Here is a 12,456-nt window from a genome sequence, read left to right on the forward strand (position 1 = left end):
CTTAACAATTTGTATAGTCCCAGCCACTTGTGAACAACAACAGGACGCAGAGTCGAGACGTTTAAACTTCATTGACTAGGGTTGAAATCACCTGGGAGATGCATTTTTTTAATTTAATAAATAAATACAAGCTTAGAAGATATTAAAAAAACAATAAAAACAGTTCTGCCTCACAGAAAAAAAATTCATTTATTCTTTGTACATATATTGATGTTTTCCTGGGCACCTGTATGGGCATCACTGGTCATGCCTGGTGCTGGCAGAAAGGAATCCCTGGATTCCCTGGAATGGTGTTATTTATCAATGGTTGAAAGCTACCAAGTTATAAACTGATCTCAGCTCCTCTGGAAGAGTAGCAAGTGCTGTCAACCATTGAGAGGTCTCTCCAATGCCTAGAAAACACATTTTTGAGTGTTTCTTTGAGTGCATTTCCAGAGATGCTTAATTGTGGAAAGGCCTACACTAAATGTGGGAAGTATCACTCCATAGATAAGAGTCTCAGCCTAAACAAATACAACAGCAAAAAAGCAGAAAGTCAGCTGGGCATGGTGCCCCCTCCTCTGCTTCCTGACTGAGGATACAAGAAGAACAGCTTCATCAGATCCCTTCCACAGCCTTTCCATGCCACGACGAACATGCTCTCTGAAACCTTGAGCCAAAATAAGCAGCTCTCTATGGAAACAGGAAAAGTTAGCTGCTATAGGACCCTAATCTTTCTCAGCCTAAGTAGCAGAAACCAAAGCTCAGGGAATCACCCTGGACCTAGCAGGGAAACCACTTTTGCCCTTGCTTCCTCTTTTATAACAATAAAAATAATATGCTTCTGATATTAATATGAGCTTACAGCTCTTGCATAAGCTCACAGTATTAACGAGACGTGCTTTTGCAAAGAATAGACATCTTCATAAATATTCCTCGAATGTTCTGTGAAAGAGTAGGTGCATCTCAATCACGCAAGGCATGTATTGCCCCCAGAACCCTGGCGCTGCACTGGAGTTTTTAATTTGTCTACTAATGAATGCACAGCATGGTACAGATCCCGTCCAAAGTGCTGTCAAACTTATCAGTAACATTAGGGAGACACAGGTATTACTCCCACGTTGCGGAAAACAGAGGCTTCTGATAGCTCGAGCGGGGTCCCAGTCTCTGCGATGTATGCTCAGGGAGCCTTCTGGGCCCCGTGGGAACTGAACCAAGTGGGAGGAAAGCATTAGGAAACTGAGCCTCCATGGGTTAAAACTGGAACAGTGTTTCCAGCTGGGCAGTCAGATTGAGTTCCAGGATTTACTGGGACTATGTTCCCCAGCTGGGCTGGACACAAGTCTTGCATCCTGCCTCCATGTGCCTGGCGGGTGACTGGGAGGATTTGGAATTTCTGGGGCTGAACTGGCAGCGATCTCCTCCAGCCAGGAGTGGGGCTGCTCTGATGAGTAGATAATTAGGATGCTTCTTTCAGCTGCAGATAAAGTCCAGAGCCTCACTCCAGCCATTATCCTGCCAACCCTAATAGAGCCAGATTGATGGATACAGCGCGGAGGGAATTTGGAACATTCTTGCGCACACTATATCACACTCAATAACCGCTCGTGCACAATGTGGGACTTTTATAAGCCATTACAAAATCCATTTTGAAACGTCTCTGGGTGCGACAGCCAGCTGCAAAGCATCTGAAGTATCCCTGACGTTTGGGCTTTGGTGGAGCTTGTGAGAACACGGGAATGGGAAGCAATCGCGAGAGCACCCGAGCTGGCCAAGAGAATCGCATCGTAAGCACAGCAGATGGTAGCACTAGAGCCCACTGTTCGTCTTAGACTGTACCTCAGCAAGAGCACTAATCCTTCTTGTTAGACAAGAACAGAACCCCCCTCCCCAAATGCCTTCCATATGTTCTATTGTCTTCCCGGCACTTTAATTCTACCTCAAAAGCCCCCAACTTAGCAACCTTCATATTAATGCTAAACATATTACATCAGTTCTAACACTGATATGTTTAATATGAATACAATTAAAGTTACTCCAACATAATCCTGATGAGATAAACAGCACTGCTTTATTATAAACGTCTCTGCAAGGTCCCTTGTAAAATATTATCAATGCTAATAGGAGCCCCCTCCACCCACCCAGATACTTGGGCTAAACAATGCCACTGCCTCCCTACTAATAACAAATATGTCCAGCGATTTAAACACGGTACATCCAATGTAAACACCATTATAGCTAATGTAAAACAGTTACCCAGCCTCAGCTCCACAAGCCTTCAACCAGAAAGCTTCGGAAGAGAAAGAACTGTTTCCTCAACAAGGATGCATTACAGCCTGCTGGTGCCATTTGCAATAGATTACTTAAGCCCATAAAGAAATGAAAATTGCAGGCCTGGTTTGAGCCAGAAATGATGAAATCGGAGAGCACAGGCATAGGATAGCATGGCATAGGGCTGCTTCTACCCAGGGAATGCGGGCCTGTGAGGTTAGGGCGAACTCTCTCTGAGCACAATGGACAGCTAGAGAACCCCAGGACCCAAGCCTTGTTGGTCCTGTCTCCAGTCCATGGCTTCTGCCCACACATGCATGAAGCCCAAGACCAGCCTGTCCAGCGCTAATGACTTTCCAGGGCTGGGTTGCTCAAGTATATGCATAAGGTTAGCACAGCATGACCGGGGCGAGGACCATTGCTGTTTTCTGCCTTCCATTATGGGACTTTCCTTTCCGTTTTAGACTATAGAGAAAGTCAATCCTTTTGTCAGAGACCAGAGCATTTTCCAGACCCACTGAGATGAACAGGGAAAGCCCCACACTAGCCCAAGGTTCGTCCACAGCAAGCTTTAGTTTCTTATTTGCCAATCTCCCCCTTTCTCTTCATCTCTGTGATTGGCGCGTTCCCCATCATTTTTGAGCACTTATTTCTGGAAACTTCTTGAGTATTGTTCCAAGTTTTCATCTTGGCCTCTTTTCTTTTTCTCTGTTCATCAGACCCATTCCTTTTAGATGGATAGACACCACACTTTGCCTTTGGGACCTCTGAAGGGCACCCCTAGTAAAAAGCAGTTTAAAAATCTTCATTTTGCGCAGGTGTATAAGTTATCTATGCGATGAACCAGCCTCCCTGACTTCCCTCAAGATGGCCCGGAGAAACTTGCAGAGGGGAATATTGCCCTTAGGGGGATAAATATCTATGATATTTACTATAACAACCACAGAATTAGAGGGTTCTATTATGACTCAGAGAACAGGAAAGGGATTTCCAAGTGAATTATCCCTCAAATATTTTAACAAACATTAACCACTTTACATTTTTAAGATCTCTCTTTCTGTCTCTCTTTGTGTGTGTGTGTCTATGTTTCTCTGTCTTTCTCTGTCTCTCTGTCTCTCTGTCTCTCTGTCTCTCTGTCTCTCTGTCTCTGTCTCTCTCTCTCTCTCTCTGTGTGTGTGTGTGTGTGTGTGTGTGTATGTATGTTTCTCTGTCTTTCTCTGTCTCTCTGTCTCTCTGTCTCTCTGTCTCTCTCTCTCTCTCTCTCTCTGTGTGTGTGTGTGTGTGTATGTGTGTATAACTGCCCACAGTAGCAAAAGAGACTCTCAGCTTTCCTGGAGCTGCAGTTCTAGGCTGTTGTGAGTTGCCTGGTGTAGGTGCTAGGAACCAAACTTAAATCCTCTGCAAGAGTACCAAGTGCTCTTAACCACTGAGACATCTCTACAGCCTCTACCTCACTAACTACTTTTATGGAGAAATGCAAGTATTCATTTCTATGGATGAAAGAATATTTTACAAGCAAGAAATATTCTTTGGGAGGTGGCTCTGAGAACAGGAATCTGAACATAACCATCAAATCATGAGTTGGGTTGTTCAGTAAAACTGGAGATGGTCATCTTTGGTGCTTTTGACATTTGGGACAACGTTGTTCTTTGTGGTGTGATCTGGAAATGAATTAAGGCAAACTCAGATGTAAATTCTTGTTTTCTTCCTTAACTGCCTGGGTGGTCCCTTCTGCAGGAATGTAAGACATCTGAGCATCAGTTTCCTCACTCGTGCAGTGGGATTGGTGGCACTATGTCTGAGGCCCAGTGGCACACCAGCTAGGTTTTGCAAATGTTTATTCCTGATGCCAAGTTTTGGCTTCCATGCTTCTCATTTGAGTCCTGTGTCAGGCACCTTCTCTTGGAATGAGCCTGTGAGCGTGCAGAGCCTGGACAGGGTCTCATTTGCCCAAAGTATGGAAAAATGGAGACTGGGCTTTTATTCCTGCTAAACATCATATTATTAATGCCAGGCAGCTCTTTCCTAATAAAACCCCAAGCCATGTAAACACCAGTATAGCTTTCAATTTGTAGTCAGATTAAACGCCAGCAGCGTTTGGTTCTTATTTTATTTTACTTTTTAATTTTATTTTTATTATTTTTAAGCTGAAATCTTTACAGAGGATTTGAAAGCAAGCTATTTTCTGCCTTTGGAGAAATGTAGGTTTTGGAAAGTGAGTTTTGGAATGTTTCATCTTCAATCACAGTGGAAGGGAGAAGAAAACCAAGAAAAAAATAAAATAAAAAAATTTAGTCATATGATAGAATTTCTGCACCTGGATTCACGATCGCCTTTACACAGTGCCCTGTGGACTGAAGTGCACGGGAAGGAGCTGGATTTGTCCTGAACGCTATTTTATGTCTCTGGAAAAGTGGGTGTTTATTGTTGTACTGTAAGTTGCAGCCCTCCATCTGAGCCATCCCAGGAAAGACGTCATTTCATAGAGAGGGGAGACCAATTCTCCACCCAGCAAATTCATATCACCATCATAGTTTCTTCTGGTCCAAGAGCCCTATCCTCTATTCGTATCCGTTGGGCACTGAAGGATCCAACAAAGCATCATCAGATTTTATCCTTAGGGACCCTTACCCCTACACATCTACCTCTGCCACACACCAGGTATGGAAAGGAGTGGACACGCCCTAAGAAGGAAGCTATGTCTGTTTAACTCTTTGGGGATAGCTCTGAGCTTTATTCAGAGTCCAGGGACAGAGGCATAAGGTGCTTCCCACAGGGGAGTCTGAAACCAGCAGAAAAGTCCAGGGGAATCAGAGCAAAGGGTGGCCGACAAGCAGGTGTGGGTGGGAGCTATTTGCCTATGGAAAGGAGCCTGCAGGAGGGGCATCCTGAGGAAACAGGCCGCCTCTTAGCCCAGAGCCAATCTCAGAAAAAGCCACAGAACATCAAGTAGGGAGGCAACATGGTGGCGGCTGTTCTAAGGGTACGTAGCCAGGAACTCAACTCAGGGAGAGCTCCCAAGAAAGAGCAAGCATGAATTTTCAAATTCCATGCAACGAGTAGGAATCTAGCAAATCTGTAAAGTCACTGTGGGGACCTCCACTTGCTCTTTGGTGATGAAGAGGCTCACAAAAATGGGGTCTTTGTCCACTTACACTCCCTCTTCTTTCCAAATGCCATGACAATCTACCAGACCAAGGTTGTTGGTTGTCCCAGGTTGGACGATTTGATTATACCAGTGCTTAGTGTAGGAGTAGGGAAAAGACCCTAATTACACCTAGGAAGTACCAGAAAGGTTTTTACCAGGAAGGCTGCACTGACACTGTGGAATGAACATGAAATCATTGTTTCAAATAAGACATATACCTCTGTTGCTGTTGGTAAGAACTTTTCCTCCTGCTTGACAGATACTGCCGATTTTATTCAGTTAAAAGACAAAACTGCAACAAATATAGTTTGAAGAACTTAATTGCCTTTATTTCTCATGCTAGAATGTAGCAACACCCTGTTCCATAAGGAGTTCTGATGAGCTAAAGGAAGGGAAATCTGGCATAACACAAAGATGTGTTCATTTCCCTGCAGGAGGCAACCACGACAGAACCATAGAAAAATTAATTGGAGAACATAAAGAGGCTTTAGGTTTCTTTTATAAAGAATTTAATGGGAGTGTGGTCTGGGGTATGAGGATTGCATTATCATGCCAGTTTAATGGCTGCTTTGGGAAAGTTGGCTTCTCTCTTTTGGTTGCTTTGACAATTAGTGATCAGTGTACTTGGATTTTGATGACTTAACTCTTCATCACAAAGTGACCTCAGTTTGATTTTGACTATGGTCTGTTGAGTTCCAATGCAAGAGTTTAGTTAGAAACAATAGTCTCTTATAGCTTTTAGTCACAATCTTAAAAACATTCCTGCAAGAGATATACCTATTTTACAGATGGGAAACTGAGTCATGGAGCATTGGAGCCTACTTGGGTCATATGTAACAGAGTTGGCTGAAACACACACATGTCTACTCACAAGTGATGGGGAACTCACTAAAGTACAGAAACCACCAAAATCCAACCTGGTGAACCAATGACTTTTATTGGGGTTATTTATACCAATATGGGTGAGGAGTTACTTAAAGAAGTAGAAATGACTCAGAGACAGACGCTGCATCACCAAATCCCACATCAGCAGGTGTGACATCTCACAAAAACTGAAAACCTGGACCAAATGCACAGTCTACAGACAACTCAACTGTTTGGTGTCAACTTTTCGGTGTCTCAGTCTGTCTGAGTCTCTTCGAGGCAGCCCTCCTGGTCTCTGTTTTTCTAGGCTGCTTTGCTCTTTAGAGAATGATATTTTTAGGGAGGAAGGGACCCAGTGAATAGGGTTAGTTTCAGAGACTTCCTGAAGCTTTTTTGAGTTCTTTACTTACATTCTTAAGGAGAATCCCTGAAGGCTGGAGTGTTTCATCTCTCCCTAGACCATCTTGTGCCACCTCCTTGTAAACATTCTGTCCTGAAAATACATGATACTTTCACTTTCCATTTAGGTGCCGTACTTTAAGATGTTTACCTCCGAGATGGAATGCTGTAACTTCAGAGGAAACAGCTACACAACATCAGGGTCAGCAAGCTATTGTTCTATGCTTCCTCATATACACAGTAGACACACCAATAACTAAAAAGTTATAAATAGTTCCCATACTATTTTTCAAAAATTCGATTTAATATGAACTTGATAAAAAGCCTAGCCTATATAATTGTGTTTAGGATTTAACAGGTCATGTGCAGGTTTTTCATTCGTGCATTTGTTTTTAAATTATCATACATATATATATGCCATACTGAGGAAATTCCCCTCCTTGTACCCTCTCCCCGACCAGGTTTTCAGTTTTGCTGTTGTGCAAAATTATTTGACCCTTCTCAGGGGACCCCACTGTTCTTATTACCTAGCATGCCTCCAGCCGAAATGTGGGACTACAGTATTGTCTTTTGATGATTGGCAGCCTGCTAATGCCTCTGGTCACAATTCCCTCTAAATTCCAGGTCAGAGATGAATATTTCTTGTCTGAGTCCATTCAGGTTTCTATGGCAAAACAACACAGACCAAATGGCTTATAAACCACAGACACTTATTTCCAATACTTAGTCTGGGAAGTCCTGGATGAAGACATCGTTGTCTTGCCATTTTCAGAGAATCCACTTTCTGGTCTGAGTGATAGCTTTTTACTGTTTTCATAACACTAACGGGGCAAAGGATCTCTCTGGGGTACTCATCCAGTAATTGAGCAGCTCCACCCTCATGACCTAATCAGTTCTCAAAGGCCCCACCTTTCCATATCACCACATTGAGGATTAGGATTTCAACATACTGATGTGGGGAGCTGTAAATACTCAACTCACTGTAATATTCTTCAAATCTGTTTTCTCCAAATATTCTTGGGGAAAAAATATTCTTGGGGAAAAAAAACCACGCACTGCATATTAATGCAGAATGGCTTCTTATTTCATGTTCTCACAACACTGGAATTTTGTCTTTGTCTCTAGTCATAACTCTCCATGTTCTCCTGATGACTGCCTCTTTTTCTAAGGGCTATGAGTATGGTAGAGGTAATGCAGTCATTGCCTCTGTGTGGCCAGCATCATTGTGAATCTACAGCCAAATACCTGTAGTGAGTTGGGGCCACATCATGCATGTAGACTGAGAGGTTGATGCTGAGTCAGGAAGGAGAACACATGTGGGAACATCTATGTGCCCACATGCCATCATATCTAGTAATGACTGACTTCTGTATATGACAATTTCTGCTTCACCTTAGTCTTTAGCATCACCTATCAGTTCCTCTTTGGAGTTTCTTCTGAAGCTGTACAGTGAAGATGATTCTTGGAACTCCAATTCAGTTTACTGAAGCTTGGACCACAAAATTAAATACACTATTGGGCTTCTAGTTGTTTCAGCCACACCAGGGACTGCTTTTGGGAGGGGTGTAAGAGAGGAGCAAATAACCAGATATCTACACTGTGTGATGTTGGACTAAGGCAATTGGATGGATGATTTCAAAGTAGTTTGTGTCTTAGTTTTGTTTCCTGTTGCTGTAATAAAGGAATGAGTGTTGATTTGGCTCACCGTCCCAGAGCACAGCCCATCATTGTGTAGAGAAGTCAAAGCAGGAGGAAGTTGAAGTAGCAAGCACATTTCATGCACAATCAAGAGCAGACCAATGAAGACATATATGCATGCTCATCCTGCTTCCTGGCATTGTATATGGGTGGATTCCGGTCAGGGAATGGAGCCACCCACAGTGGGTGAATCCTCCCACCTCAATTAGCATAATAAAGATAATTCAGCATGGAGTAATGATATGAACCTTTGCTCCCAACATGTGGGAGGCAGAGGCAGGCAGTTTCGTGGGTATTTAAGGCCAACCTGGTCTATATAGTGACTTCCAGGGCAGCCAGAGTTACATAGTGAGACCCTGTAATGAACAGCCTTCCTCCCAACAAACAAACAGACAAACAAACAAACATAATCCCCCACTGAGATTATAACATACCAATCTAATCTAGACAATTTCTCTCAGAGATTCCCTTCCCAGATGATTATAGTGTCAAATTGAAAATTAAAAGTAACCATCCTGTCATAAATTCTCTAGCTAAGGTGACTTGATGACGGTAGGTGGGTGGTCCTACCTCCATGCCAGAGGTAGGCAGCCCTGAGAGTAGTACTTTTGCTCCTGAGATATATTGTTTAGCATGCCATCTTCCTTGGAAAATTCTTGTAGGGGTACTACCAGAGGATGTCTCTGTTAATGAGAATTTTATCTTTAACTGCTGAATTTTGAGTCAATGATCCATATATAGATATTCCAGTCTTGCTTTGGTCAAGAGCTCTGATTTAAACTAAATAAATTATCTGGGCATGATAATGCAGGTCTATAATGCCAGTACTCAGAAGGTTGAGGCAGGAGGATTATGAGTTCAAGGGCAGGTTAAGAAACAGAGTAAGTTCCAGGCAAGTCTGGTCTATATATCACAACCCTATTTCACTATGCCTCCTGAAAACCCACCTGGAAGTTACAGAATAAAGAATGATGCCCAATTGGATAAGAATACAATGTAGTATTTATTAATTTCTGCAAAGAGGCTGGACATCCTCTAGTCCTTTTATTGATTTGCCAATACATGTAGTAATGGACTCTTCTGTCATTAGGTTGGGTAGGTAGGTAATAAGCAACAGCATCTACTGATCTTAATGTCAGGGACTGTTCATATACAACATGCTAAGAGACTGCTGGCGTTGGAGCAGTAAGAGCTGTTTTAAGGTTATCCTTTGGAGGGAATAGTGTATGTCTTTTTCACTGGTACAGAAGTGATATAACAGGAGACCTTTTGCTTGATGTCAAAATACTAGTGTACCCACTTCCCAGTGTAGGTGTCCTTTGAACTTAGAGAAGGATTGGATTATAGGTAGAAGGGGAGAATTTGTATGGCCCTTTGTCATTCTGTTGATTATTATCTCAGACAGAACTTTTTAATTAATCAAACAAGAGTGTTTTTGCAAACTGAAATAACTCCAAGGCTTATTATTGAGGAATTGTTTAAGGAGTTATAGGACTAATCTGCATGTCTCCACCGAGGGCTTTGATAATGGAGACTGGGGAGAAAGTATAAAATTGCTTTCTGAGGGCATGCTCTAGAATCAGCTCATAAAGTCAAACCGTAGCTCCTTCTGTTTGGATATTTAGCTCAAAATATGGGAGTGCCCCCCTGCATCCTGGATGATCATAGCCCCCTGGAGGAGTCGGTTGAACTCTTCAAATCTCATTTTCCCATCAGATAGTGTAGCAGATAGTAGTAAATGCCCCATGAGCGCACACGAAGTACTCAATAAGAGTGTGAACCTGCATAGCATGGAAACCTCACCTCTCTTCACCAGCAAAGGGGTTCCCTGGTGTACACTAGATGACTTCCTGAGGTGAAGCATGAGCAGCAATGCTCTGCAAGGAGGCTGAACAGCAGGAGGCATCGAAGAAGCCAGTGAAACACTGTACCTACATGTTTTTCTTAATGGATTCTGCATTTAAAGAGCTTTTATAAAAGCAATGAGATCAAAGGAGGATTCACTTCTATCAGCCTTTGTAGCACAGATTAAGCATTCTCATTCCTAAAGACATCAAGCCAAAGTATGACTGAACCCCAATAAATAATAAATCTTGCAGCTTCAAATCCAGGATCTGTGGAGGCTATGGTTGGCATCAGTTCTGCTCCAATAGCCTTTTCTTGCCCAGCCCCCACCCCTCCAGCACTGGTGGGTGGCAAGAGAAGAGACGAAAAAGAGGAGTCAGGTGAAGGCCCCACAGCCTTCTGGGAAAACCAGAATGATCTTAGAAACTCTAAGGTTCGTGTCCATTGTCATCAGACATCTACTTATTAGGGCAAATGACTTCTAGCTTTGGCACTCCATTAACTGACATACAAACAACATCAAATACTAATCCCAGAACCCAAAACAAAACCAGGGCTTCATCATCTCCATCCTCCAGGCTAGGAAAAAGTGAATCTCCTGTTTTGACTTCCCTCTTTCCCCACTGCTCTCCTCCCCCACCCGCCGTGCTTTGTGGGTTCAGATGATGTTTTCTTGGAAAAGAGAATAAAAAGGCATGGTCCCTTGTTGAACATGAGCCAGGGACACAAGCCATGTAGGAAATCTGGTGACCAATAGTACTGCTTTAATGTCCAATCCTCTTTGCCTGATATTTGCTTGGGACAAAGGCACCGAGAATACCTACTGCCTGACATACAGACATGCATATTCAGAGAGAGGCTTGAGGTTGGCCACACTGCTGATCAGGCAGGGGGAGAGCTGCTGTGAGGATGAAGACTGCTGACAGATGGTGAAAGTGGGCATCTTGCCTGGCAGAGAAGCTTCAGAAATGCCAGTCTCCTTTCCCTATAGTAGATATAATAGGAATTGCAACCTTTGAGCTCACAATATCTTCAACATGGGAAGGTCCTCTCCATCAAGACAGAAACTCCCCTTTGGGTGGCCACCTCCTCTGTGTCTTACAATGTCAATGACATAAGTTGCTGAACCCTCACTGTCCTGTTATCTACAATAGAAGTATTTGACACAGAGAGGACTGCATGTGAAAATCAGTGTGGGGTCATGGCTGAGGCATTTCTCAGTATCAGTTGTTTTGAAAGTATAATGGGAGCATCAGGAAGACAGAAGTATTGAGCACGGTGTTTGGCTCATAAGTTACTAATATTTGCTTTCCTGCACATTCTGTTCTAGACAGCTAGGATATTCTTGTATTACTTCAAAAATATGTCTAGGAGACATAGATGGCTGATTCTAGACCACCTGTGCTGGATACTAGGAGTAGACAACATTTCAGTCCCTCATTCTGGCTAGGCTATCTCAACTAACACAAGTGACCTTTGGAGCATTTGTGTTGATGAAAATGTCCCTCTCTTAGACTGTTCATTTCTGAGTATAATCTTCCAAATGAAGGTTGCCTTTACCCTCTCCCTGTTCCTTCACAAGGGTGCTAGAAATGGATGAAAAGAAACGCCAGAGTTAGTATGACAATCAGGAGGTTTGGAGTCATGCTCTGCAGTCAACATGCATGAGAAAATGTGAGGCAGCCATGAAGAAAGGAATTGCTCATGTGGTATAATCTACCTTTGCAAAGTTTTTTTTTTAACCTCAGCACTTATAGACAACAATGCCTGTGCATGGTTGAAGGTGATAGGAGTTGCTTTAGGACCAGAGAGAAAATATTACAGAAAATCATTTGAGATAATTCTCCGTGGACTCTAGTTTCTATAGTTAGACAGGAAAAGTCAGTGATTTAGCTATAGCCTGCATTTTAGTTTGCTTCAGGACTGTCACTTCATTTGGAGGTAAAATCAATTTAACTCAGCTATGGAAGGTTGCATATACTATGGAAACAGGAAAAAAGACTAACACTGAAAGACTGATCTATCTATCTATCTATCTATCTATCTATCTATCTATCTATCTATCTATCTATCTATCTATCTATCTATCTATTTTTATGAGGCCAGTGGCTGTAAGTTTTCTAAGAGTCTAATAATCTATTTTTGTGTTCACACTGATTCTGGTGATCATAGCTCATTGTTTTGTTTTGAGACAGGCTCTCATGTTGCCCAGGTTGGCCTTGCTCTTGCTAGATAGATAAAGATAAATGGGA

This window comes from Apodemus sylvaticus, chromosome 3 (assembly GCF_947179515.1).
Source record: "Apodemus sylvaticus chromosome 3, mApoSyl1.1, whole genome shotgun sequence".
In the NCBI taxonomy this organism is placed as follows: Eukaryota; Metazoa; Chordata; class Mammalia; order Rodentia; family Muridae; genus Apodemus; species Apodemus sylvaticus.